Source organism: Prenolepis imparis, unplaced genomic scaffold, assembly GCF_030444845.1.
Source record: "Prenolepis imparis isolate NDT839.2.m4 unplaced genomic scaffold, iyPreImpa1.0 SCAF_6, whole genome shotgun sequence".
In the NCBI taxonomy this organism is placed as follows: Eukaryota; Metazoa; Arthropoda; class Insecta; order Hymenoptera; family Formicidae; genus Prenolepis; species Prenolepis imparis.
The window spans coordinates 224,789-251,450 of record NW_028141164.1 but is presented as its reverse complement, the minus strand read 5'-3'; the positions used below and the strand labels follow the sequence as shown (position 1 = coordinate 251,450).

The 26,662-nt window shown below is 37.2% G+C and overlaps 1 protein-coding gene across 3 annotated transcripts in view; it reads right to left on the bottom strand.

The window, feature by feature from the left end:
• The window catches only part of LOC145937704 (prolyl 4-hydroxylase subunit alpha-2-like), a 155,091-nt gene that overhangs the window by 50,524 nt on the left and 77,905 nt on the right, over positions 1 to 26,662 (bottom strand). For all 3 annotated transcript variants that reach the window (XM_083040981.1, XM_083040983.1, XM_083040980.1), the window contains exon 2: positions 6,768 to 6,829. The gene's annotated coding sequence lies outside the window, so the exon portion shown is untranslated. The remainder of the gene's footprint in view (positions 1 to 6,767; positions 6,830 to 26,662) is intronic.

Here is a 26,662-nt window from a genome sequence, read left to right as displayed (position 1 = left end):
TTACATTGTTGTTCGCGACTTGAGTATTTAATTATTGTATGTATTATATTTTTTCCATTTTCATAAATATATGTATAATGTACGACAAATGATTTGAAAACATTTATAAATTATTTTTCTTATATTTATTTATAAATTATTTTACTTATATAGTTTCGCGCGCGCGAAACAATATAAGTAAATATTTATACAAAAACCATAAAATTAATATAGTTACAAATTATTAGTATTGGTTACAATAAAAAAAATATAAAATATAAAATTAGTTGGATAAAACGTATGGTTCAACTCTGCAAACATTTCGTAAATAGGCGAGAATTTCGTCAATCTATATCGCTCTTCTTCATCATGGAAATCACGTCCGTTTATCTGTCGTTTAATTTTCAAAAAGATCCGATAACACAAGAGCAAGAATGAAGGCTGGCCGTCATAAATCGAAATGATATCCCGTGTGTCCCCCGTGTGCACACTTATATATCACACACGTGTTCTGTAAATTCTGGGTAATGCCGCCGAGGAGCCGTTAGTCAAATCGAATCTGATCGCGTTACTTTTGCGGCCGCGCACGACCTCGGGGCGTTGTTACTCTTGTCGCGGATCGCGTCTTATCGATATCTGTGACCCCGATAAATCGAGAGCAAGGATCCTCCTTCCCGGTTCGGTGACTGAAACTCGCACGCGGCGTACGAGCGGTAAATCAACGCCCAAGATTATCATACTAAAGAGGAAAAAAAGAAGGCAAACTTTGCAAAATTGTTACACACATATCTCCCTTTCTCCGTGCTCTTGATTTAATATATAATAACGGATAAAAAGATATTTCTCGATCGCATTTACGTATCTTCATAATTCTAATTCTAATTCAAATTTTAAAAAATGTATATCTCTTAATATATTTCGATCGAGTAAAATGCAAATGTATAGATTTCGCGAACGTTAATCAAAGCATATTAAAGCGTAGACAAATATAAAAATTATAACTCTCACGAGCCGTTTTTTTCACACTGATTTCGCATACAATTTATATCCATCGTGGCACACCGAAGCGCATGCACTCGACGAAAAATTAATTTTAATTCTCTCTTTTCCACTATATAGCTCCCCTCCCTTCGCCTCTGCCCCAAAGTTTTTAATATTCGGTTTAAATGTAGCGGATATTTTTCCATTGCGCTTCTCATTCATTCGATACTTTTTAATACATTCATACATGTCGTTCGTCGGACAAAAACTCCGAGTTTTAAAAATGAGAAAATATAGAGACTTTTCTATATTGCCGAGCATCTAATTATTACTTTTTATATTCCGTATTTTCCGCTGAAATGCGCTTTTCCTCGTCCCGTGTAACATTGAAAAACGAACAGGTAAACGGACAGGTAAATGTAATACCTTTATTATACGAATCGCATTGTTTCATCTGCATTATCTCTTCATTGTCTTCCGCACACACAATTTCATTAAACATGTGTGACATATATATAAATATATTAACCAACAGTAATAGATATAAGATAAACTCTACATCCGTCGCTATTCAATATAAAACACGCGGTTATAATTTCTGTAAATTCTGTATAATAAGATAATGATATGTTAATGTATATCTATTAATAAAAGTTATCTCTGTCTCTCTTACCTCTTTTTTACCGCGTATAATAATAATGATGAAATTTTCTTCATTTTAGAAAATTATTAGATATTGTTCCGGATAAAATAACAGTGTCACGGGAACGAAAATACAACGCGGAAAATCTTTTCCTTTTTCAAATTGAGGCATGCTTTCAGCGTGCCATTTTGTTTTCACCGTATTGTAACAAAATTTCTTGTCGCAAAGTGCCTGTACGTTAAGGTTGGGTGAATCTTTATAGTCACGTACAAGGCACTTTTTCGGAGCGACGAGTGGAAAAAAGAGCATGTGAAGATAATTAACGAGGTTTTTAATATTTACTTGCCGCACGCGTATGCCAACACGATCAATTTCTTTTTATATTTTATAATAAAAGAGAGCAAACTGATTTTACCCAACACTAGTTAAAATAGTTTGCGAGACGTTAAACACTTGGCAGATCAAACACATGAAATTAAAGGAGATGACTCATAAAAGTGTGGAAACATTTATAAAAAAGCACATAAAATTAGAAAAAATATTTATGTATAGAGCCTTTTAAAAATTACTTTGCCAATTACGAGTAAAAATGTAGTAAAGAAAAAATAACTTTTCATATTATACATAATAATCACTTTAAATTTTCAACAATGCAATCTCTTTTCTTCTTAATTAAACGTCCATTTAATCGCAGCAATATTAATATCATTCGACCAAATTTGGAAAGTAAAATAAAATTATTGTAAAAATATAACAGAGACATTTGTCTATTGCAAATAATAATAACAGTAATATAATAATAATAATATTTCAACGTGGTTGAACAAGATAATATTATTCCGTCCGCTTTAAACCTGACATTGTCGAGGAAAATGTATAATGTGCCATCGCGTCTCGGGCTTTATGCAATATCGCTACGATACTGACTGAATGGTAGGGAAGAATCGGGACGAAGCGAAGGCGGAATATAGCGGAAAGCGAGACATGGAAGTCACGTAGGCCGCTTTGGTCCGACAATGATGACGGGAGGCCGTTGCTGCTGTTGTAGCAGTCGTCGAGGCATCGAATTATCGCAAAGTTTCCGCGACTGTGCTGGAATACGAATGAATATACCGGGAAATCGTGCGGTACATCGACGGCGAATGGACGTTCAGACGGAAAATAGCTCGCTAGCACGAGGAAAGAGCGAGGGCAAGAGAGAGAGAGAGAGAGAGAGATGGCGGCTCCCTTTGTTTTACCCCATGCATTTCCCATCGCTAATCGGACAACGAAACTCTCGCACGAATATTATAACATTCGACTGTGTTATGAATACAGAGTCACCCGAGTCCTAATGCGTAGTAAACACGTCCGATATAGTTTCTAATATTCGTTTAAACTTTACAGCATTGCGGTAGAATTTAATTAATTTTACCCTTTAAGAAATATAAATGGAGAAATCTCTTTACATTTTCTCTCTTTCTCTTTTCTTGTGTAGAAAAATCAATTTATGTACTCGAACAATTTTTAAATAATGATTTCTCCCTGTCTTGGGATTTTAAAAAATTTTCTTCGTTGAAAATGTAGAGACCCGGCATTTTCAGAGTTAATTATTAATTTTGATGCACATACACGCACTCTTTTTTAATATTTAATTTTATTAAAAATTGTGCTTTGATTAGAGTCATTCATAAAATTTAGTAAACATTCGGAAAGAGCGGAAATAGCAGAACAAATATTTCAAAAAATATTATCATGCAGGTTTACTCTTTGTCAGACGCTTGCGTATATAAATGTAACATAACGCGATGCGACGAGTGAATGGAACTCAAAGCGCGCGGAGGAAACCACGCGTGGGTGCAACGATTGGATTAATTTATCGCTCGGCAGCGTTATTCAGTCTTCCAAGATCCCAAAAGGCAACGATGTTTCCATCTTGCTAAATATAGAGCCAGCAGATGAGCGCATTTCAAATGTATAGACTATTATAATAAAAATAAATCATTCGATATAATTTTGTTTAAATAAAGCTAATTTTTCTTTATATGTATGTGTGAGTATATAAATATATAAATATGTAGAAAATATATTTAAATTATTAATTGAAATTTCCACCTTCATTATAATATCAGGCACACGAGTATGTTTGTGCAAAATAGTTTCAATACTACGATTTACTATCACATACAAATAAAACTACAGTTCTGTTCGCTCATAAAAATTTTATGGTAGGAAGAATAGGTATATACATATGTACATATGTGTACACACACCCACACACACCAATATTTCAAAATATCTTTGAATAAAAATATTCAAAGTGATTTTATTCCACAATTCCATAACTGTTTAAATATTTACGCGACTCTAGTGAATATACTATAATTCATACGAGCAAACAATTCATCGCGTCGAAAAACGTTCCGATTGCTTGAAATTCCTAGCGTACGAGAGAAAATTCTCTTCTTGTCGCCGATTGCGTTTGCAAATTCAGCGTCGCACCTTTTTCGGTCATTCGCATTTCCAGATGCTTCTTCTCTTCTTCTTCCTCCTCGGTCTCTTTCTCTCTATCGCGATCCCGCGTGTCTTGCGTGACCGTGCGTGCGCGAGAAACGCGCGTTATCGTAATCTGCTTTCCGAGAGTATCGTCGCCCTCTCTCGCGTTACTAGCATCACGTAATCTTCGCCTCGTTTTTCCGGTCACGTCAAAGTCGAGAGAAGAAAAAAAGAAAAACAAAGAAGAGAATTCGAAAGCAGGCACGCCTCTTGCCGTCGTTGGTGTTACACACTCTCGATGCTCTTCCCGGGGTTGAAAATTCCACTTCGTACTTTGTCATTGCGTTCCTTCGGTTCAAAATCCGGAAGAAACAATTTACAAGTTTCGACATTCTTACCGCGATTAATTTTACGACTGTCAGTTGCACCGTTCGTTATTCTTTATTATATAGCAATATGTATGTATGCGCGACGAGCAATGTAATTTAAGAGAAATGATTGTTTAGCAAGCTGCTCCTTAATTAAATTATATAAAGATTATATATAAAGATTCTTTCCTCCTCTTCTCCCTCTCCCCAAGTAATTTATGTTCCATGAAATCGCGCATTACGCGCATATTGCCTAATTGATTTATAAAGGTATGTATTATGAAACGATTACAGATTATTACGACAAATTAGATATTTTTCCTAGTTGAAAAATTTCGCGATCGCGAATTGATTTTCGCAGACTCATCTCGTTTTAATTGGAAGCCCAGCCGAATGACTTTTGTGACTGTTACATCATTCGATTACGCATATTAAAGTGACGGATCGACGGCGGTAAACAACGCAGCGCGCTGCCCCGCTCTACTGCTGCTGCTGCTGCTGGCCGATATTACGTTTGATCCGATATCGCATTTCGTCCAATTACGGGCGCACTCTAATTTACACCTCTCAGTGTCCTCTCGCCGGCAAGCTAACAAAAACCGGCCTTGTGGCAGCCGCGAAATGAACTATCGATTTTGCATTAGTTATATATAACGCACGATGGATGCGTTAGTTTCGCGTTCCCTATATGTATTGTATGTTTCATATACGTGTGTGTGTTTTGGTAAACATTGCAAGATAGATCGTCATCGACCATTTCCGATGGCAAGTCACGACACAATACCAACGATTGATGACGTTATATACATCACTCGATTAATTTTCCGATATCTTTATATATCTATATATATATATGTATATATGCGTATATATACATATAGTATATGTAGCTCTTTCAGAGACGGCCAATCTCTGCAATGTAATCTGATGACAATTAATTTTACTTGTCGATGTAAATCGTATCTCTATCATAAATATTTCCGAGTAATATATTATTCGATTACGTCTTTCTCCCGATTAATTACTTTCTCGGACGCAAAAGTTTTTATTCCGCGTCGGCGTCGACATGGTTGGCGTCGAAATTTCGACGATGCCGGCGGGATTGGCAAGTTTCCTGCAAATTAAAGCGCGCTCAACGGCGTGCCAAGTTTAACCGGACGTGCGTGAGCAAACAGAGATAACTATATCGATGCCCCTCTTTTTCCATCCCTTTCCCTCCCCCACCTTCCACTAAAACGCCAAAACGTGGGAAAAGGCAGAACATGTGCGAGCGCAATGAGGGGGTGAAACAGGGGAGGAATTTCATCCCCCTCTTCCTCTCTCGCGGTGAGATATTTATTATCTCGCGGCATCGTTATTATTACCGTCGACGATTATACCAGTTAAAATGCGAAATTACGAGCCGCGGTCTTCGATGGAGAAAAATAGAGACTGTATGTTTTGCGGAATGAAATGCACCGAGTTTGCTGCGGCGCGAGAGATTTCCAGGGCGGACCCCACTGGCTGCGTGAGAACAAAACTACCCGCTCGCATGTAAAACGATTGTCGAAATGGCGCGTTTCCCACCCCAATAAATCAGTACGCTAATTAATACGTTGATTACAGTATGCGATGCACTAAGATCCGCGACTTTAACGTCGAATCTTCTGGGAGTTCAATGTCAAATTTTTTTTTTTTTTGACATTACTATGAGAGCGCATATTTAGCATTAAAAATATATGATGTAATTTAAATTTGTATATAAAGCTCCAAACTCACACGTACAAGATGTTGGTACACACGTAAGGAAATAACAATTTTATCGAATGATGCGAAATAATAATTTAATAAATTCGCATCAATTCTGACTGACTGGCTGCCGAGAAGTTGCGAGAATCTTTTATTTTATTTACAAATAAAACAAAAATCATATTGTTTTGGTTTTGATTTTCTACTAAGCACGGCTTTTATGAAATTTGATTTAAGAACATCCGATTCTTATTTCAAACAGAGCTTAATGTACAAAAATAACGCGAGTGATAAAGCAAACCTCTATATACATATATATATGTCAAATTTATAAAATAAGAGTACATTTTTTTTTTTTTTTTTTTTTAACGATGGGAAATGCATTTACGCACACACACGGCCCCCTGAGGGAGGGATTGCTAGGTCCGAAGACCTACCGTGTGTAGTGCGCGACTCGTGACCTGACCAGAAGGGTCAGGTCCAGTAATACCCGCTAAAAACCACCGGTAATCCCGTGCACTTTCGAGGGCCCGGAAACCGCTCACGCATAACTTCAGGTGGACATAACTTCAGGTGGAAATAAGAGTACATACCTCGTTCTTGCGACTGCCAAATATTTTTCTTCTTTCTGCGCTGCTATCAGGATTTAATAAATCTGAAAAAAATAAAAATTAAATAAAATTATTATTTTTATTCTTCTAGTTTTCTTCATGTGATTTATTATTAGTATGTGAACAAACAATTATTATAAATTTAAAATTTTTTATTTCACGTTATCAATTAATGAAATAATAGTAGGAAGCAAAATTAGATGTACGAAATGTAAGATTGTAGTCAATTTTAGAAAACCGATTTTCTATCGTTCCGTTGGCACCATTGAGCCAAATAAAAGGTAAATTATTCCAATACATTTCCAGAAATCTCTCCCAGACTCTCTTTCACCATCTTTGTCCCTTTGACAAAAACGATGCACGTGCGGTTCTAATTACTTTTTTTCTACGCGGACCGTCACGATTCTCTTTGCAAAGTAGCCTCCCTTTTCTCTTTTATCCTCTTGGTAAAAGATACGATTTGTACGGAAATTAGAATTCTCGCGCGATAAGATTGCGCGCGTATTCATCAGCGGATCGCGGTAAAATCCACGTGGAAAGATGCATCGTTAAGAGCAGGGTAATAGAAGTGTGTCTACCGCCACATACACGCGTATCCGGACAGTGAGAAAGAGGAGAAAAAAAGGGGCAAAAGAGTGGAATCGGCTGGGTGAAACATTTGTCAATGTTGCACCCCTCACCTTGGCCGAGGCCGAGACTAAGAGAAAAAGAGGGAGCGAGAGAAAGAAATGTACGAGACGGTTACATACACGCGAACGGTATGCGAACGCGCACTCTACGTACGGTACAGGGCTTTTCAACGAAGTCCCTTGAAATATGGGATCCGCTGGACAAAGCGAGACTTTCCCTCCTTCTCTCTCTCTCTCTCTCTCTCTCTCTCTCTCTCTGTCTGTCGGTCCCGCAGGACCTCCTGATAACCCTCGAAAGTGAATGTAGTCTGGAGCTCAGGCTCAGAGAGCGAGAGAGAGCAAAACATCGCGTGTGCAGCACAGCCTCCGGGGAACAGTCAGCGGCTGCGTCGACCGGATGTGATATATACCACGCGTCTGGTTCGCTCTCGCTATTTTTCCGCGGCAATCGGTTACTTCCATGGGAAATTAACCGACGTTCCTTTTTTTTTTCTTTTCGATCTCCAAGTCGCCATCACCACCGGTGGTGGTAGCTCTATCGCCAAGCGATGTGACTGGACCGTGGGCTCCACCACAATGGCAGCTTTTGTTTCCGGCCATTGTCGATATCTTCCGGTTAAACTGGCTAGTTTGGCAACCGTGCAAATCGGATCCGGGCGTGTACCAACAATGAACGGTATTTGATCACTAATTTAGCTCACCGTTCTCTCCTCTCCTCTTCGTCGTCGACACCGCACAAAGTTATGCCAAAGTTTTACAATATTTTAGTTGAATAGGTATATATTATGGTAAAAATGTCGATCGATTTTATAAATAGTAAAAACTATTGACCTAAAAATGTTTATTTATTTTTCAAACTATCATATCAAAAAACTGAATAAACCCAAGTTTGAATTGTTGAAGAAATACGAAATTCTCGCATTTAGCATTGGCTGAAGCTTCGCGGAGAGAGAGAGAGAGAGAGAGAGAGAGAGAGAGAGAGAGAGAGAGAGAGAGAGAGAGAGAGAGAGAGAGAGAGAGAGAGAGAGAGAGAGAGAGATTTGTTTACTCTCTGGGAAAAAAGCTTCGTCATTGCAAAAGTTTAAAAACTGCTGTGTGATTTACGAAAACCTCTGCTGCTGTAAACGATAACGTCAACGGCGCGAGACGCTTTTCAATCGGTGAGTGCCTTTTGGCGCCCTGAGATCGACGATTGAATTTTACAACTGTATAAATACGCGTCGTCAAGTGAGAACACATTTCGTGAGCTTTTTTCTCTTTGCTCCATTCCTTCTTTCTTTCTTTTTTTTTTTCGTTTACTCCGAGCGAGAAAACGACGACGTCGAGGGGGCACGAAAAAGGAGGCATTTTCTCGTTGCAAGATTTACGGCGTCCAAGTATCGACGAGAGGGCGAACGAGAACGCGGAGCTTCAAGGAGTTTTCCAGTCTGAATTGCTGGAAAATCGACGGTGACGCCGCGACGAGAGTGTCCCCGTATCTATTTATGCCGTCCGTTTCTTCCTCCGGGCTGTTCACGAGCGCGCACGAGGTTAATTTTTAAAAGTTCCAGACAAACGAAACGAAAGCAGAGTCTCGCGTTTCAAGCTCGTGCGCTCTCGATTTCGCGACCAGGGGGATTATTGATTCTTTGCTATCGCTAACTCGATTCGAACTCGAGAAGCCAGAGACTAGTAAGTTTATATTTTCAGAATATAGTCTGCACATATGATTAAAAATTTATAAATATATATTATCACAATACATATTTTATTATACATGTATATCTTGCTTTCCTTAAAAAAAGTGTGTAATGTATTAATAATTAATTACATGTTATAAAGATTCTGACTTTACGATATGAAATTGACTTTGAATTTGTCAAAGAAAAAATGTATCTATTATAGATACATTTAATAAATTGTCAACAAAGATGTTGTATTAATGATTTCATTATTTATAAAATATATTGCATATATTGTATATTAGAGTAGTAAAGGAGAGAGGCTTATTAGATAGTGAGAGAGAGTGAGAGAGAGAGAGAGAGAGAGAGAGAGAGAGAGAGAGAGAGAGAGAGAGAGAGAGAGAGAGAGAGAAGAAAGAGAGAAAAAGAGAAAAAGAGGGAGAGGAAAAGAACCGTGTTCATATCTACAAGGAATATCAACGTTCGATGAATAGACATGAATATGCGATTTTTTTAAGGGTTACACGTGTCTGGAAAAGTTTGATATCAAAACGCATATCCGTGCTTCGCGTATTCATGCAGTTAGAGGAGAAAATCCGCCGGCATATCCGCCGCGATTCACCTCACATTTCCGCTTTTCTTCTTCGACGGCTATAACCCAGGTTAATTTTAAAAAGCTCGAGACGAACGAATTGTTCGACCCACCTTCTTTCTCTCCGTACCATCCCTGCTTCCCTGAGGCTCAATTTCACGTTAGAATTATCGATTGTATGCGATCAAGTTTTGTCAAGTCTCGGAAACTCCGACTTATACAGGGAGGCGAAAGCAGGTAGAATGAGGTGGGATAAGGAAAAAGAGAGAGTGCAGAAAATTGAACGGACGGTTCGAACACGTTTTACAAGACGCGACCAGCCAACTTTATTTACTTGAAACTTGGATTTTTAATCTCGTTCGAGTCTACCTCGGCGATGCCGAATATGAATATTGATTACGGTGACAGAAATTGATTACATGAGACTCCTCGACGAAACGAAACTTTTGACGAATGCAATGCAATGCAGACTTAACAACACTAACGTCGAATTCAATATTATCCATCGTCATCTGGAATTCGTTACGACGGCATATTCGGCATAAAACGCAGAGTAATGACATGGATTTTTATCATCTGGTATGGCATCTTCTTGAGGAAAAAAAAAAGACGCGTGCTCCGAAAGGATAATGCCGAGGACTTTGCTATCAGGATCAAGCGCGACGATGGATTTACGGTGCTCGAGTGGTCCTTTACGGTCGAGCTAGCAGGCTCTGTCTCTAGGATGCTGCTGAGCCCTGAGGCGAGGATTGTTCAGCTAGTGTCACGAGAAGCGATTTAAGCTCGATCCTAGCTGCGGATTACCACGGGATTCTTCGATCCGAACCGAACCGAGTTAGGATTACAGAACCTCGTTTGATGCCAAACTCGATCCACACGCTCGACTCCATACCATCGCGCCGGACAATGCCGATTATCCTCGCGCCATTTTGTCGCGGCTCTTTCCGATTCACATTCAAAAATAATAGCATAGATGACTAAAATTTCTTATACAAAAACAAATTAGTAGATAATTTTAAAATACTTGATTCGTTAAACCACTTGTTAAACCGAATAACATAATTTTTAAGATTTATTTCATATCAAAAATTATTTCTTTCGCATGAAAAAAGCAGTTTTTGTAGATCATTCCTATACCCAAAAATTCTTTCCATTTTCTGTAAGCCTTCTGTAAGTGAAAACGTCGGCAGAAAAAAAAATGATCGTGGCGAATTGAGCTACTTTATATATATATATAAATGGAATGTCTGCCTTCCCAATTTCTCCTCTCCGTAAAAAGTTCGTAGTAATATTTTATCCATCCACTTCACCTTTTCGGAACCATGTAATATCGTGCGTCAAAAATAAATCGCGGACGTTACGTTTTCGCTGGATACTGGGGAATAAAAAAAACGGCGAGGAAATTCAGCAATCAAACCTGCAAATCTCCCGGGCAAATATTTTCATTTGTTCGCGAATGGTGGTTGGAAATTGGGGTGGTTGAATAATGACTATACCCGAATCAAGTAAACGCGAGGAAAAATAAATATTCCAGAAAGAATGTGAATCGGCGGAGCAAAAGATAGATACAAAGAGAGACAGAAAGGGAGAAGAGAGAGACTTAAAAATTAAATTTGTATTTGTATTTACAAACGAGATAGACATATGAAATAGAAAAATAATGAAAAGAGTAAACTTTCGCATCATAAATTCTCCGTATACGATTGCACGGCAAAATTACGCTCACAAACGAGAAATAAAATTACATATTTCCTATCTCTTTATGGATTTTAATTCTTTTCTCACAATGTTTTCACTTACAGAAGATTTACCAGAAAATGGAAAGAATTTTGGGTACAGGAATGATTTATAAAAACTGCTCTTTTACGCGAGAAAGATGATTTTTGATACGAAACAAATATCAAGTAATTACTATCCGTTTAAAATTTCTTTCTTCAGCGTACCCTTTATTTGCTTTGAAAAAAAAAAACAAAAAAAAACGTGATTCTTCCCGTATGATCGCGAAACGAATTTTATTCTGCCGCCGTAGCAATTAATTAAGTTGCCGTGCCTCTTTAGACGCGTTGCTGGTGTAATTTAACAAAGTCTCCGGTGACTGGAAACTAGCTCGCGAGCTAGCAATGAAGTTATTGTCGCTCGCACGACGAATTTCATCGGCCGCGTCTAATTAGGAAAACGACGCGACGAATGATGAATACGTAACTTGGTAAATTGTATCTCAATCGGAATTCCCATATGCGTAAACTGCTGGATTAAACCAAAATTAACACGCAAACGAATATCCGATACATGGAAATACAAAACTTTCCTTGAATTTAGCGGATCGAATGAAATAATAATGATGATATACATACATATATGTATATATGTATGTATGTATATTCTTACGCATTTTAGATTCCGACACAAGCATCAATTTTAAAAATAATTATTTTAATCGTTCAAGTTAAAATTGATTTTTTCTTTAATTAAAGTATTAATAATTTTTCAAGTTTTAAACAAGCGATAGAGAATAAAAATATGTAAACATTATCGACCAACTTGGTATGGTTCACGCGCACGCTAAGAATTTTTAACGTGAAAAACTTCATAAAGTATTTTTATTGCCGATTTCCTGCCACGGTACGAAGGGATTTTATCGCTCCTCGCGCGGAAGAGAGTGTATCAGATAATTTAAAGTACGGTACACCCGGTAAACGGAGCAAACGACTTTATCGGGATGGAAGACGTCCCCTTATTTGCATCAGAATCGGCTCCGCTATAAATATTCGTAATTCTCAAGATCGTAGTTAGGTGGGGCGGATGATTAATTCGGTACACGCGCGCATCCGCGTAAAGTTTATTATACGATGCGTGGGGTAAATATGTAAGTGCCCCATCGTGTGTGAAATGCGCAACGAATCGCGAATTAATTTAAATATTTTGTGAAAATAATATTTATATACTTTACTTGTCCGCACAATGCGTGAGAAATCATTATTTTAATCGATTACTTCGAGTCTCTGACAAGAGAAATACCTATTTATCTTTGGTGAAATCAACGAGAATATTTCAAATAGAATTATATATATATAAATTATTTTATATAAATACTTTTATATAAATACTTAATCAGTAAAAGAAAAATAGCTTACGTAAATATTTTTATTTTTTTATTTCAAACGCATTATTTTGCCCAACTTTGTCACTGCTTATTATTCACGTTATATCTTAAGGATAAATTTAATAAAACGTAAATCTTAATACACACAAATACGACAAATATACATAACTCAAATAACAATATGCAATGTTAAAAAGAGAGATGCATATTTATATATAAGTAGCTTCGCTATAAAGAATTAAGCTGCTTAAAATCGGTTATTATATTTAGAGTTGTAAACAAGATAAGAGATAATGAAATGCACAATAAGAATAGTGCATAATAAGCATGATTGTCTGTGTATATACGGAATGTAAAACGCGAGACTTTTTAAAGCGCTCTCGTAATTATCCGGCAAGATCGGAGAGCTGCTTCATCTCTCGGCTTAATTATCGCGAGAGAACCGACGAAAAAAGAAGTTCTCCCGCAAATGCGCGGCGCCGATGAATCTGTCGAAAAGCACGGCAACATTGCGATGGCCACTTTGAAAATAAAGGTAAAACAGGACCGTGTGCACAAGCAGCACGTCGCAGGGCGTCCCCAAACCGCAGATGGAGGTTCTCCACGTCTCGCGACTCTCTCTTCCCCCCACACCGAGAGCCCGAGTCGCATATTTCATTCCGGGTAAGGTCCACGTGGACACCGTTCTTATTACTGTTGGAACCGACGAAATATTGGAAAACTTCTTGGAAGAAACTTATTCCACTGTTTTCCGTACTTTTGCGAGAGAAACGGTTCATCAGCGAAACGCCGCGTTTCTACGAAATCGGTAATATCCTACATCATCTTGAAGCGTTATAAGTGAAAAAAATTCCATCTATTTTAATTGTACATATATTTCGAAAAAACGAAATCATTAAAATTTCAGAGATTCAAGACACAATAAAAAACTCTAATGATATTATTTGAATAAAAGTTATTTTAAATTCCAAATTTCATTCTTCGACTCTACTTTTTCAGCACAGTTATTTTTATCATTTTTTATCGTTATTGCTAGCGGTATTTGATGTAGCGGGATGTCCGTGGAATAAGTCACCAGTATATGTATTATGTTATTATTTTCGTGTCGGGTCATTGTCGTGTTTTCGTGTATGCTTATCTGTCCGTTGCCTCGATTTTATTGTATACCTTTGACGAAACGTGCCATGCCGTGATTGGCTTCATTTGAAAGGATAAGGGTTTTAACTGACAATGAGTGTTTATAAACGGCGACCGCTCCGTCGAGCGCGTCTCTCTCTCTCTCTCTGAGAATTTACAAGAGTAACATTAATAAAGAGTTTATACGATTTCTGAGAATTAGAAAGAGTTAAGAGTTTGAATAGAATATACATATCTCTCCTATCGACATCCTATCGACTACATTATTATTTATTTTGTCACTCTCGTAAAATCGTCAATAAAATTGAACTATTTATAGATACGTTTTTTTATTCGTTCAAGATGACGCGGCACAAGTGCGTTTGATCTTACAAACTTTTGGGAATAGAAACACGAAAAAAAGTTTTTATCCAGGAAAAAGTTGATTCCGATCGTTTTATGTTCCCAAACTCAAATTATTTCTCCTTATATCAAGTTTTGTAATCTTTAAGATTTTACGATATGTGTTCTTGCAACTTTGAATTCGTACCTCTATATTTTACTTGCTTTGAATCATAAATGGCATAGTTTAATAGACAAGTGCATATAATTACTTTCTTATTTGCTGCACGAAAATCATTTATTTAAATTATGTGAAAAAGTTTGTCATGCGCCTTACCCCTTTTATCCGCGTGAATTGCAAAAATACCAATATAGCCGATAGAATCGTCGAAATTCGGGGGAAAAAAGTAGCCGGCGTTATTGCAACTCCACACAAAAGCTCTATCAAAGCTTTGGCCGAGTCGTAAAACAGAAGGTGAATAGGGTGATAATGTCTGGTTGGTGAATAGGACAGCACATATAGTGTCTAGTCGATATAACAACCAAGTTAGGATCGACAACCGATATTATCAACTCTTTTGTTGTATAGACAGTAAGCACAAAATTGTAAAATACGCGCGTATGCATTCAGAAGTGTATTGAATCGAGATATACCGATAACTTTAATTATACATTTTGTAAAAATAATAAAAGAACAGAGAATAATAGCGAAACCTTGTGCAAATAGTAAAAAAAAAAGAAACGTTAATTACGTACAATTGTCATCGTGATCAACTTGTTGAAAATTTATCTAAAATTTTCTAATGTTATTTTGTAAATATAAAAGTACATTAAAGTTTTATTGCACGCGCAATATCGCAATTTTGATAAAACAAATCATAATTTATTTTCCTCCTTAAAACTTCTTTCGACATTTTTACTAATTTCGACAGACGAAATCGATAGATGTGTGCTGCAACATTTTTAAAGAAAAATGGATTCAAAGTCGATCAATAAATCTATTGTGAAAAGAACATTTGATGTTTTTTCGTAAAACCTCTATTGTAAAACAGCGTAGAAAATTTTTACGCTACAAAGCTGAAATGATAAATACATATAGGTATTGCCTCGGCCGGAGATTGTACTTCTGCCGCTCTAACGCGCATAATAATAAAAACGCTCGCATAGCATCAAAGACAGCTGCGTTATCGCGAGACAAAACCCGAAACTATCAGCGACCTAGATAAAGAACGCCATTTCGATATTTCAACCGCGCGTCGCGGCGCCTTTTTCCCCTTGCAGAGAACAATGCGACCATTTGCATTTTCCCGCGGAACTGGAGATGAAAGAGAGTCACGGGCGAATATTTTGCGCCACTTTTGGCCCGCCCCTGTGGCCTTTTCCTATTCTTTCCCCGCTTCCTCCTCCCCAACCCCTCTTTATCTTTCCTTCTCGCCCTCGCTATCCTGCCAAGGGTTCTAGGCCAGAAACGAATTGCGAGAATTATGGAAATTTCTACCACTACCAATTCCTTACTCCTCTCTCGTACATATCCCGTTAACTTCAGCTCGCAATTATTTGCGGTTAATTCATAGGAATGAATAAATGATTATTATAAAAATGTGTACGTGTAACCGATAAAAAAATCCCTTGCAGGCTGCATTATAAAATTATATTGCTTTATATTCGAATTATTAAATAAATATAACTTTTTCGATCATACATACAAAGAATTCGTGTTACATAAATTGTTTCATTAAGTGTAAAATGAAGAAGATTAATTGCGATGATATCGGTATTTTTTTAAATAGCTGCAATTTTTTATGTGCCAAAAAATTATCTGTACTTTTACTACAATATTCACACACAGTTATGTATATTTTTTATTTTTTTATTTTTACTCTAAAGTATTATTCAAAAAATTTTGAATTTATAAAAATATGAGATTATATGTATAATACGTGTATTTTTTTTAATTAAAAAAATCGGATATTACAAAATTAATGCGTAAACTATGCACAGATGGGTAATCCTGGTCGACTGTTTCATATTTTACTAGCACGTTATTCCGCATACTTGTTTTCGTTTCGCACTTTTTTCGTGTACATTGCTGTACATATACCATTCAAGATTTCTTTATCCTATTTCTTAATCCTAATTTTCTTTGTATTCTTATCCTACACTCGCGGCTTCCTATCCATTTTCCGTCACATGGATTACATTTTTCTCGTTTTTCCTTTTCTCTCTCTCTCTCTCTCTCTCTCTCTCTCGCTTTCTCTTAACATCTTATCTTTATTACTGCCTCCTTCTCCAAGTATCTCGTTTTTCCGCAAGTTTCCTACCTATTTTCTCTTTTGTTTCTTTCATACGCATAAATATATATCAGTTGGATACTATAGCAAAAATGTACTTGTTCAAAAAAAGTTTAGAAACACGTGCGAGTATACATTCGCTGTACAAATGTTAAATAAATAATAACTCGTGAAAAAGTATATATCAAAAATAAAGGTGTGTATAGTATATATATATATGCATCACATATCACAGCACACGCGCGATGATTTAATATATTAAATATTTATATTTAATTAAAAGTCTGTATAGATATGATATAAATAAAATTATAATAAATCTTTGATTTATTATCTATAGTTAGTTTTATTTATAGCTTGATTGATAAACATGCAAGCATCCATACATTTATATCGCGTACGACTTGTTACGAGAGAAATAAATTAGCACCAAATTCGCAAATCTAGGCGCCCGCATATATGGAAGTTGAAAAAAAATGCAACGAAATCACCAGCTATTCGCCGAGAGTTTTTCGCCGAAAAACCCGCGAAATTAATTTATTTCGGAAACCCTGCGAGCATCCCAAGGTCTGTCAAAATTAAAATCGTTTTGTTATTCCAATTCTGTCGAAACAAATAAAATTCAACTAAATCAAATTTAATTAAACCAACAACGTTTTATTGTTCCCGCTATACAATATATATGTATGTATATTGTCAAAGTGCGGTATAAAATTGCGTATCAGATTTTTTATTCCATAAAACAAAATAATAGATTATTTGGAGAAGCAGGTAAATCATTTTATGAGATGTGACGAAATTAAAAATTTTTCCCTTTCCGCATCGCGAAAAAATACCGGATAATAAAATAACCGCAGATTTCACGTTCGCTATTATCATCAAATTTTCTCATTCTTCAAAATGACTAAAATATATACATAATTCTTTTATTCCTTATGTACGAATTACAAACAAATTACAAACGATCGCAATCGCGCCAAAGTTGTGCTCGCCGCTCTCATTGCACCGGATTACCACTCTATCGCCTCGATCTTAATGTAATATCGTGGCCGAAAATCAGGCGAAAACGCGCCAATGTAGACATCATATAGCTAGCGTAGCATAGTTCTCTGCGGTATTCTATCGCGGCCGCGAGCGAACAAAATCAATCGCGCTTGAACGCGCTAGTATCGGGCACTACGTTCGGGACGCAATCGTTGGGGATATGGATCCGTTCGATTCGACGCTCAGCAATAGGATGAGGAGCAATAGGATTCGGTCTGGCTATCAGCTGCCGAGCATACTCGTGCGATTCACCAAGCATCGTGCCGCAAGTTTCCATCGCGCATCAGCAGCCGCGAGACTGTGAAACCCAGCGAGAGTCTATTCGAGATAGCCGAGGATTATCAAGTGGCGGGAGCCGCGGCTTACGCATCCAGTCTGGTGTAAGTCGACGGATAAACTGCCGAATCATAATTTACATACTGATCGCGTCACACATATTTGTGTGATTTGTGTAATCAAGTATTAATAATCTCCATTAATCTTGAACATTTTCGCGGGAGAAAGTTTTTTTTCTTCAAACTTTTCAATGATTTCAATCAAAGAACATTATCTAAATGAAAAATGATATAATACTAATAATTACCTTTCAAATATTTCCATTTTTTTGCCATCATTCGGCAAAATTTACCCACGATTTATCAAACTAGTAAAAAAATATAAAAGTTAACAATTTTAAAGCTGTGCTAAATTACTCAATGTCCATAAATATAATATTTTTTTATGGAAATTTTAATTGTTTGTTTTTCTTATTCTTTTTCTTTTTCGTGCGATCGCAAGCGCGACGCAAGTATATTTTCCGAGTCTCTTTATTCTAACAATAAGAAAAAATTGTCAAGGAATCCAGTTTTCTTTTAAAAAAATCAATGTGAAATAATTAAAGTGTAAAATTATATGGAAAAAAAAAAAAAAAAAAATCCAAGCTACATTTCGCATGGAAATAAAATCCAGATTATTTGCCGGTGGTGAATTCCGCGGGTTCGCTAGAAATGAGAATTGCATGTTAGTGGACGACTACGTGTGTAATACACGTTTACACGGCAGACGCGTGCAATGCGTGCATGCAACCGTTGTGTCGTAATAATAGGGTTGCGCGGTCGAAATTATTCTAAATCTGGCGCCACAAATTCCAGAGGTGCACGCCGTGCGGCGCGCAGACACGGAACCCTATTGTTAATTAACTCGAGATTTGTTGCCCGAGCGAAGCCGGATGACAGTCTTGAATTTACCGGATGTAGCAACGTCCGTTAAACGCGAACAATTTACGAAGAAAGCGTCTCGAGAGTAAAACAAACCGCAACTGGCCCGTCGGCGACCGGTTTCCTGAAAACTACCGGAGTCAACTGGTGGAGAGCGGGAGCAGGAGAATTCTCCCTTCGCAAAGTTTCGCCTAGACTTTTTTCGCGAGAAACGAAAGAAAGCGCGAGAAAAAAAGATCAATGAATAAACAAGGAGAAGAGTAGATTGACCACTGAAGCGAGTTTGGTGGATGTTTTAATTCTAAAGTGAGACGTGGAGAAAACCAAGGTAAGACACTGACGAGAGCGGTGTCACAATTAGCGAAATAACGAGGCAGAAACGCCTGCTTGCTCTCTCGGGGTTTGTGCTTTTTACTCGTCTATGCCACGATAACCAGGGTCGAGAAAGAATCAGACTTGTGATCCTTTTTAGCGCCCACGCATTCCAGAAGTACTTTGATTTTCTTTTATGCGTGCAATTCTTTTCAACGACTCGGAAAAGTCGATACACGATGTCTAGAAACAGCTCTCTTCTCTCGCGTGCAATTTTTCAAATATATTTAATACAAGTAAACGCAAAAAAGTATGAGATTCAATAGAGTACTTAAACAAAGAAAAATATCGACATCGGCGCATAAATATCGTATATATATTATGAAAATTATTTTATCGTTTATCTTATATGCAATATATTTTGAAATAAAATATATTATTTTGAAACATTTCGATAATAAGAGTCTCTTAAAAATATTATATATATACGTCCATAATATCTCGTTTCATTTCTCATAATTGAGTCTATTAATATAAATCTCATATACCCATTACATCAACTCTACTTTCCTCTAATGAAAAAGAGAGCGAGACTACACGTTTTCTGCAATAATTTTTCAAAAATATCATATAGATATCTCTGCAGACTCTGCCGTTTCTTTACAAGATACAGATACGCTGTAATCTTCAAAAATTATATCTTTTACTTGAAAAGTTGAAACCTTTTCGAAGGAAAAGGCTAGAGGAGGAGATCGAGACGCGTGGGAGGAGATGCAAAAATTCTATATATAGTCTTAAAAAAAGCGTGCTATTTCACCGAGCACATTCTCATTGCATATTCAGTGGAATAGCACACGTATACACGTGAGTGCACCTCTGACGCTGGCAAGCGCAGAAAAAAAATACGCCAACTCTGATATATGATCTGAAAAAAAGGGAACGAGACGAGATTTACCCCTAGCGCGCGACACTGCAATTGCAAAAGCGAGGTTAAACGAGAACACGTGGGAGCTGATAATTTATTCGAGGAAAAAACGAATAGTGTGTCACGCACTTTCGGTAGCTTTATGCGTGCATCGAGCGTTCTATATAGCCGCTCGATCATCTTTGACGCGACGTTTTAACCGGATAATATAAATAATATATATATATATATATATATAATAGCACTTATCGCGATCGTCGGAAATGCTCGTAATATTTATGAATATACTTTGAAACGCGAACGCGATAATTTAAATAAAAATTAAGACGATAAATAAATTTAAATGGAATGTGTTATTTCTTCGAGTAAAATTATTCTTCTTCTATCTTGACATTTGTTCTTCTATCGCGATTCTTGTACATCAGTTGAAAAATTTTATACGGACATTATATATATCTTTAGTAGTTAGAACTCAATTAAGATCTTCTTGGGATATAAAATTCGCTTAAGATTAAAAGAGAGCGATTCATATCTATTTCATCGAACGATAATGCATTAAGTTTCTGGAGAAATTAGATTGGATTGGAACGAAGGGACAAGCCGTGTAATTCCGCGCGACTTGGATATAGATGAATGTATACATAAATATATATCTGTACTGTAAAAATACTCATTTCCTTCCACTCTTTTCCGGTCGCACAATGACACCGATTGTTTTTTCCGCATACACGTAAATTTATTCACCTGCCGCTTTTGTACGTTCGCTATGCAGATTTTACATCGCACCCTCGGAAACTCGCCGGTACAATTTCGCAGTGGCTTAGTAATTTCGATTTAGGTTTCTCGATAAAGGATAGCAGCGCTGAGGCTGAGGTGAAACTCCACTACGCGGCTTTCGATTCAGACCGTACCAAAGCGGGTTCCGCCACGTCAGTTTCCAACTCTGATCGCTGTTACCGTTCGTTAACCTTTAAGCGATGTAGAATTCACGAATTTCAAGTGGCATTAAGGGAATATAAAACGTTTTATAGAAAAGAATTTACAATCCTTAAGACTTTGTCTCGCTAAATTGTTTCAATTATTAATACAAGCGATCTATTCCAATGTACGTATGTATAATATATGTATTTCAGGCATTTTTTAATTTTTTTTTTTAAGAATTGAAGGATCTTGTTAATCTCGTAATGTCTGTGTGACACAATTTAAAAATATACAATTAAGAATATAAATAAAATATAAATATATAAAATTATAAATAATATAAATAATTAATATAGGTATATAATATATATATTTATATATAAATTAATATTTAATTCTCAACATTACAAATGAATTATTATTATAATCAAGATACCGACTCGATTGACTTTTGCCGTAAACTTTGAAAGCAAGAGCCTTTAAATAATCGATGTAAAGAAATATACGCGCGATAATTTGAGAGTTTAGTCGGCGAGCCTAGAACATTTTCGGCACTCTCGACCGCGAAATTTCGCGCATCAACGTTGATGAAGCGGCTGTGCACAGGTATGATGAATCACCCGTCAGAGCTTGCAACCGCAACAGTTACTGTGCGGCGCAGAGAGGTAACAAGACGAGGCGATGCGTCCGCGAAAGCGCATGCAGGCAACGTAACGAAAGCATTGCGCGAAACGTAACCGCCGATAAATATCCAATCGATATCGCGATATCGATACTCTCTCGATTCGCTCGCGATTGCTCTCGCACACGATACGCTGCTAACGATAACATCCCTCCGTGTTCGAGTGCGGGGAGGACGGAAGGGGCGAAAACCGCGAGATATCACGTCGATAATCCGCCGGCAGACAGTTATAAGCGCACACGCGGGGCGCTTTCTGCCCTTTAAACGGAACGACGTTACATAGGTATTGACGCGCACACGTATTCGCGCGAAATGCAGAAATCCCCAAGCTAAACGACCCTAATTTCGTCGAGTACGGGGGGCTGTAATAGCCCACCTATTGCGGTACGATCGGAAAGGCGAATGAATAGGCCGATTGCCGGGGGTAGAGCGCTTGCAAGAATGTATCGAGAGCAAGTATATAAATGCAAAATTCTCGAAAAATACACTCTTGCGCGTAATATTACACATCTCCTTCCATGTATTTTAAGAGTAACGCGAGCGATGAGAGACTTGTCCAAATTACGCATTAATCTTGCGTGATTGAGCATTCTCGTTGTCTGCTGCAACAATAATCGTCGTTTCTCTTTCGTGTGATTAAAATTCGCGTCGATCTGATGATTGTGAGAGATACGCGTCGACAAACATTCAAAATTTCCCCTCGGCATATATATGTATATCCTCGCGGCGCGGCGCATCCTGGTGAACCGTGCAATAATGTTCCCTCTGCGTACACGCGGTGGCGTTGAAATATTAAAAGCGGAAAGATGCACGGGGCTTTCACAGGACCGAAACAGGAAGGAACGAACCGGCAGCGAGCGTAAAGGCGCGGGATGGAAAGTTCGAGGGAGAGCTAAGAGCTCTAACGCACTCTCGACGCGTATGTGTCGCGATTTACCCGGGATCAAATTCCGCGTCGAGTACAGCTCGACAGCTAGAAACATCCTGCTTTAGTCCGCCCGATACGCAAGTATCTTTACCCTCTTGGAGAACCCTCCGAAACATCAAGGATGCTGGGAATTCCATCGAAAGACGCAGAAGGCGAGCGCCAGGTTTCAAACCACGTCCGACGAGAGCTCGTATGGTGCGGTGCATCTCGTCTCCTCTCTCATCTCGTCTCGTCTCGTCTCGTCTCGTCTCGTCTCGTCTCGTCTCATCTTGTCTTATCTCATTTCGTCTCGTCTCATCTCGTTTCGTTTCGTTTCGTCTCGTCTCGTCTCGTCTCGTCACCCTAACTCTACGCATTCGCGCCTTTGCATGCGCGAGTATACATCTCTCTTTCTGAAAGGATCATTTAAACTATCCCAATATTAAAATGCTAAAATCTGTCATTCACTATGAATAAACATCGGAATGCAATCGCAATTTTATATATATGTGCGAGAATAAATTTAAATCGAGCATTATATGTAAATATAACGAGAGTATTCTTTTTAGAAAAAAATTAAGAAAAGAAAATATAATTGTGTGTGCATATAAATGCAATTTAATTAGTAGTTATTTAAACTTTATGTTTTATGTCATTAAAAAGTTTGAGACAGTTCAATCCATTCTGTGAGAAACTTTACATCGCATCTTATGGTAAAAATTTGTAAAGTCCAAAATATAATTGTGTATACAAATCGCGAAGACTATACATTATGCAAATACTCGTATACAAATATTATAGATTCTTTCTATAATTTAAGCTTTAAGCATTAGATATTTAAACATTATTGTATCAAACTCTTTCTCATAAACACACGTTATTCTTATATATTGTATATATTTATTTATTTCATTCGATTTCATTCATTTTATTTGCCTGTAGATTTTATATTTATATCAAAACATTTAACAAAGAGAAAAATATTTAAGATATTAATATTTATATTTATACAATTTGTTATATTAATAGGGAACGTACTATTATACATATATGCATGTAAATAGTTAATGTTTAAAGATATCCATTTCCGTCCGTAAAGTATATTTTTCTTCAAGAATATTACGACTTAAAAAATGTTTTATTTACATATAAACCTGATCCACGTTTGTACTTTTGAATCTTTATTTCAAATTTGTATGAAAGCAGATAAGAGAGGGTACACGCGGTATAATAAACAAACCAGCAATTTTATTCGGGTTATACGAAAGGGGGTAGCTCTCAATGTGGAGACGCCGCACCGTTCGAATTCTCAATTTTTATTCAAACTGAATGAACGCGCGACGTATCGCATTTATTTGCGTATAAATGTTGCGGATCGCACTGGCGAAGTGTATCGATTTTTCGCGCCGCATATATCAAAACTGTGTATGCATACGCGTGCACTTCCGATGTCGATACGTGAAATTTGCGACTGCACGTCTTTAGACGAAAGGCCGTAGAACGCGCGCCGAGTGCATATAACGCGCGACGGCGACGGTCGTGTATGCGGCTGACAGTAGCGAACCATTTCCATGACGGTGGGTTATTGCTTTCGCGGTCCGAATTCCCAAAGTCTCAAGTCACGCTACACGATCTGCCTGTGAGCGTGCATCGCTCTCTGCGGTTCGAACGCAATGTGATGCATCTCGCTGCAATGTGTATGACCATCTGCGTCTGTCAGAAACCCTCATCATCTTCGTTTGCGTATATATATTTCTTTAAATTTGCCGCCAAATACAGCGCGATACATTGTGAAAACTATTTAATAAAAAAGAGAGAATGTGAGTGTTTAAAAATGAGTTGAAATAATTTCGAAATCAAAATCTCTGTGACTCCGAAATATAGAAATTCGTACACTTTATAAACTAAATTCGTTGCTTATTTCTCGCGCCGAGTTTCTGACATTCCTTCAATTTTTCATTGTAATATATATATACGTATTGTATATTATTATTTTCGTCTTATCAAAACGTAAGCTCGATTTACTTCGCATCGATTAATATTGACCAGACATTGCGAGACGTTTCACCAAGATTTTCGCATTTTCATAGATCGAGTTAAATTGTGCTTTACGTAAACTAAAAACAAGAGAAAAGACGAGAATGGCGAGATACAAACGGTACACACTCGTCGGTGGACGCCGCTTAATTTTCGTTTTAAATGCGGAAACAAAAGTTGCAAGTCAAACGACTTGGAGTGAAGACGAAGAACTGAAATCGAAGCGAGTGCGATGAGAAACACAACAATTTGTTTCACGTTTACAACGAACGAATAACGAACTATGCGATAGTTGTGCGAGTTCTCTCCAAGTATAAGTCGTAAGATGTTACAAGACACTTTTTTACATATTATACATAATATTATTTGATTAAAATTTTTAAATTAAACTTTGATTAATTATTTAATATAAAAATTGAATTATTTATATTTGAAAAATTTTAGATGAAAGATTTATTTAATATTATATTAAATATTATATTGTTTTTTTCTCTTATCTACACATATTGTATGCTAGTTGGTCGCTTGGTCAAATAGGTATATATCGAAATACAAAAAGATTCGATCTCGCACCGCGAGATTCGTCAGTATTACTACGATTATACGCAATGCTTTAAAACAAGTTGCACGAAAACGATTAAAACGAAAATAGCTACGCCCCTATGGAAAGAAATAATTGGTTGAATACACCAAAAAGTTTGTTCGCGTCAAATAACATTCCGCGCTGACGTAACGGAAAAGCAAAATTGTAGAGAAATTAACACATATTGCCGGTCGATGGACAAATGCAATAAAACCGCAACAAAAAACTAAAAAAAAAGAAAAGAGAGAGAGAAATAAAATAAAAGAAAAAAAGGATTATAACGTTTTTTTTTGGTTTTTTTTTCCAGTTAATCGCGCCCGGTCTGCGATTTGTTCCCCGATTGCGCCAGCTCAATTGTCGCTGCCATTCAGCTGTATTCTTTTTTTTTCATCGTTCTATGATTGAAACGCAACGAAAAAAACTTTTTTTTCCACGTGGTTTGGACAAATGCAGCCGACCTCTACTCCCGGGATCCAATGCCAGTCGTTATTTACGAGTGACCAATACAATGATGATGTGCTCAAAATTTCCCGTTGGAAATTCTCGGTTGCAGCGCGTGTTACTTCTGAGATGAGGAGTAAGTATATGTGGATGTTTACGAGAGAATGGAGGGTGTGTGAAGTTGGCACCCCTATGTTATGCTATCATAATTCTGTTAAGAGTTCTGAGTTATTTAGAACCATAGGAAGAGTTCTTGATAATTTTTAGAAATAGTTTCGGTCATTACGATAACGAAAATCAGTTTCAAAAGATAGGGGTGCCAACTTCACATTTTTTTACACATCGAGTTCCAATAGTTTTGAGCAGAGTTTTAAGATTCTTTTAAATAGTTATATAGTTCCTGATTATTTTTTGAAAGAGTTCTGCAGTTTTTAGATAAAAAAACGTATCTTCGATATTGAAAGTATGTTTTTTTTATCTCTATGAAAATTGCAAAATTCTTTCAAAAAATAATCAGGAACTATGTAACTATTAAACAATTTAAATTTACTCACCTCACGGTTGCTCCTTTGTTGCCCGATGCATCCCCGGGCCTCCTTCTCGTAGAAGTTTCGAAACACTTGCACTCGCGTTATTTTATTTCGTTCGCGACGCGCGGCGACGCCCGAGTTTCAGCTATCACAATCTTCGACGCATTTCGGTAAAACGCGAGACTCGCGAGAGCTTATTCGCGCGCGAATAAGCTCTCGTGAGTCTCGCGTTTTACCGAAACGCATCGAAGATTGTGATAGCTAAACTCGGGCGTCGCCGCGCGTCGCGAACGAAATAAAATAACGCGAGTGCAAGTGTTTCGAAACTTCTACGAGAAAGAGGCCCGGGAAGGCATCAGGCAACAAAGGAGCAACCGAGGTGAGTAAATTAAAATTGTTTAATAGTTACATAGTTCCTGATTATTTTTTGAAAGAATTTTGCAATTTTCATAGAGATAAAAAAAAACATACTTTCAATATCGAAGATATTTTTAAAATATCAAGTTCTGGGGAAAGACGTTAGAGTTCTGAATCGTACTCGATAAGACAAGAAAAAACGTGAAAA